The sequence below is a fragment of the Dipteris shenzhenensis genome, chromosome 27 (genome assembly GCF_047967505.1).
Source record: "Dipteris shenzhenensis isolate YYH24624 ecotype China chromosome 27, Dip_SZ_1.0, whole genome shotgun sequence".
NCBI lineage: Eukaryota > Viridiplantae > Streptophyta > Polypodiopsida > Gleicheniales > Dipteridaceae > Dipteris > Dipteris shenzhenensis.
In genome coordinates, this window is record NC_141622.1 from 39,784,179 (window position 1) to 39,788,182 (window position 4,004).

Consider the following 4,004-nt stretch of genomic DNA (forward strand, 5'->3'; position numbering starts at 1 on the left):
AGTCAGTGGTCACCTAAACCAACTTGGTGGTTGGAACATCATGAAATATGTTACCACGCTAGTTTAGGTCCAATACACACACACACACACACACACACACACACACACACATATATATATAGAGGCACACACACACACACACTGTGTGTGTGTGTCCATCCCTTTCGTATCGCCCTTGTGCTTGCACCATCCTACAGGTGTCATGACAATAAACGCCCATGCCAAGAACAAGCCGTGTTGTAAACCCTTTGTGATATAGAGGCAGTCGCGTATGTGTCTCTCCGTGGTGGCACCTGTTGGGCTGGTCCTTTCATGTTATTGCTCTCGTTCGTATCAGCACCACGAAAGGACATACCCTGTCTTCTTTCAAATCGCCACATCCGATTATTTAGATAATAAATGAGAGTTCGAGAGTGAGAGAGAGAGAGATTTTCTATTATATATAAGATGTTATATATACCTTTGTAAGACTAGAATAAGTCCAATCATACAAATTTAGAATTTTTTGTTGTTCTAAAGATCAAAAATCTACAAAGAAAATAAAAGAGAAAATGAAAGAGAAGAAAAAAGAGGTAAACAAAAACTTTTATGAAAAGCAAAAGGAAGACATACTTAGCAAGCAAAGCAACACTTCTATTATATATAAGATGTTTATTAATCTTTTAACATTTCGTGTTGGGGGTGCCACGTGGGCCTAGTTATCATGGGCGTCCCTATGCCGATTCATCCTTTCAATATGCAAAAGTAGCATAACCCGTCTATGATGTAGATGCCGAACAAAGAGCCGATTCCTTGCACGTTGTTGACACGAGAGAGAGAGAGAGAGAGAGAGAGAGAGAGAGAGAGAGAGAGAGTGTATACACACACATATATATAGAGAGAGAATATTGGTATCAAATATATAAAGGCATTGTTAGGGCTTCATTTGTATTTGTTTTGAAATTTGCAAGCATACAATTGTTTGAGAGAGAGAGAGAGAGAGAGAGAGAGAGAGAGAGAGATGCAATGTTTTCGAAATATATTTCCCAACTAAAAGCAATGCTAAAGACCCAATTTTTAAAATTTGTAAAAAACATTCAAATATTGAGATTTGTAAATTAAACCTAAATTTTATTACTTGAACTTAAAGGAACCCAAGGATCCCAACCTCGAGACCTAGCGAAGCCGCTGTCTAACCAGTCATAGAGGTGTCATGCTACTAGTTGTAGGTGAGCATGTGAATAGGTTCTAAATTTCGTTCAATGTGATATAGGTGAAAGTCATTAACGATCTCAAAGAACGCCAAAAGATGAAGATTTTCTTAAAATGTCTGAATTACAGACATTACTTGAAAGGAAGGTGGGTGAATACAATGTAAACTTTGCTCACCTTACACACCATAGCTGAAAATGCACGCATCTCGCAATAGCTGCTCTACTTGCAGCTGCAAAAGAAATCTGGGACTTATAAGCTTTTGCTCGCAGACTATCCCTCCTCCGATAAGAATTGCGCAGCTGGTCCCAATGGAGTCATGTCCATTGGGTAGCTCCCCAGTACTCTCAGAAACGTCACGAACTCCTGCAGCTCACCCAACGCGTTTTGCGCCCTGGGATCAGCCATGGACGCTTCAAAATCGACGTAGAATAGGTACTCGAAGTATTTGGCCGTTCCGCTGCTGCTATCGTCCACTACTCGCAGCGGTCGCTTCCTCTGTGGCCGGCTTTCGATCTTCGTCAGATTGATGTTTCGGAAAGCGAATGCCGAAAGCACCTTGAACAAGACGCCCGTGGCTTCCTCGTGGGCGAAGACAATGCTGGTTTTGAAAGGCCGATCGATTCGGGGGATGATGGGCTCTCTCGCCAGCATCACAAAGCGCGTGACATTGCTACCGTCGTCTTGGATGCCATCTGCTAGAATCTCCAGTCCGTAGATTTCTGCTGCCCTCGAGCTGGCAATAGCAGCTGTGTCCGTGAGCCCTTGCGCCGCCACAAACTGGGCAGCCCCCGCTGTGTCATCGACGGCCTCACGGGAAACATTGAGACCCAAGCGCGTCAGCGTGTTCTCACATTGTGCCAGCGCCTGTGGATGGCTGATCACGCGCCTCAGCTCTTCTCTCTGAACTCCCGGCACTCCAAGCAGGCAGTGATGAACAGGGAGCTGCACCTCGCCGACTATGTGCAAACTGTGACGCAGAAGCAAGTCGTAATTTCGATGAATGCTTCCGCCCAGCGAGTTCTCTACCGGTAGAACGGCACGATCTGCAAGCCAGAGCTGCACAGACTGGAAAGCCACTTCGAATTGATCACAGGGAATCGGCTCACAGTCGGGATACGCTTTGGACGCCGCAGCCTCGCTGTAAGCCCCCGGGACGCCTTGATAGGCAACCCGCAAATCAGATCCATGCATCGGCGGATGCGCCAGATCGGTGATCGACAGCGGGCGTGGAAGACATGCCACATCCTTGTAACCCACGAGCTCCATTGCAGTACTCACGCTACCATTGTCGCTAGATGAAGATTCTTCTTCCCGGTTGGAGCTGAGAGAAGAGGCGATGCAAATTGGAATGGCAAGGGCAGAGGTGTGTGGAATAGGCAAGGGGGAACGGGACAGCTGAGGGGGAGTGGGCAAGGAGGTGCGGTCGAGGACGAGGGACGAGCGGAGGCCAGCGAAGGACATGGCTCTGCTCTGTCGTTCTAGCTAGCTCTCTCTCTGTCTTTCTCCTTCTCTCCCTCTCTCGCTTGCGCGCTAGCTAATCAGAGATCTTGTCCTCGATTTTCCTGCCTAGATCGGACTGTGAGGCGCTCTTGCTCTTGCTCTGCTCGCTCTCTGGCGCGCGCGCGCGCGCTCTCTCTCTCTCTCTCTCTCTCGCTTCCTGTCTCTCTTTGTGCTCTCCTCTACTCCGCTCTCCTCTCTTCTGCTATGTGCCTTTGTGCGTGAGAGAAGTGTACTCTCCTCTGCTCCGCTCTCCTCTCTTCTGCTAATGTGCGTGAGAGGTTTGTACGCTTGGAACATGGTAAGTACTCGACCCAGCTAGGACTTATCTTTAAAATAAAACTCGACGTACCCTTTGCATTTGTTTAATGGGAACGCACGTGAGGAAAACGTGTGCCATGCGATTGCATTTGTAAACAAACGCGAATCGCGATAATTGGCCACGAAAATGCTCGTCATAAAAGGGCCATGATACTCGTGTTTAAAATAGGGACACACACAGACCCGCTCTGCTCGGTCTCAAGGTAGGATCTTAGAACATCTTTGATTTCAAGACCCCCTTCGAAATCTTGGCTTGTAGCTGGATGAGGAGCCATGTGACTTTGATGGGGGCAAAGAATTCTCACAACCCCTTCCCCCCCGCCCACTCACACACACATGCACTCTCTTCTCTCTCTCTCTATCTATATATATATATCACACTCTCTCTCTTAATGCACATAAAATCTCTCTCTCTCTCTCTCTCTCTCTCTCTCCCCTTATTCTCTTCCTCACATTCATATACACACATATTATGTTCCATAAATTTTGATATAGATCTTGTATTTCACTCCCTTACCATACTTGATTTAGCGTAGCTTATCAATGTTGACCTACTCCTTGGGGAAGGGTAATTCTGAGCTCAAAGCCTTCATTAATATTGTGGCCGGGGGCAAGAATTGACTCAAATAGCTAAGAGACGTACTCCATGACAATCTTTCTTAATTTAGACTTCCTAAGGGCACTATGGGTTCAGCAAAATGAGTTCAAAATGAGCCATCACATCCATCTCTCATTCAGGGGTGCCACATTGCACCACCCTTCGAGTGCCATCATGTGCCTCTCTCTCTCTCTCTCTCTCTCTCTCTCTCTCTCTCTCTCTCTCTCTCTCTCAGGTTCTAAAAGGAAATAAAAATTAAAAAAGTACTACATATACAAAACTAAATAAAAAATGAAAAAATGTAAATAAATGTCTCATGTATAATATAAAATCTCTCTCTCTCTCTCTCTCTCTCTCTCTGTCTCTGTCTCTCTCTCCCCCCCCTATGTGTGTG

General features: G+C 46.2%; 1 pseudogene; it reads right to left on the reverse strand.

Annotated features, from left to right (window-relative positions):
• Positions 1-1,197: 1,197 nt before the first annotated feature.
• On the reverse strand, positions 1,198-2,996 carry LOC147884287 (arogenate dehydratase/prephenate dehydratase 6, chloroplastic pseudogene; annotated as a pseudogene).
• Positions 2,997-4,004: the final 1,008 nt, after the last annotated feature.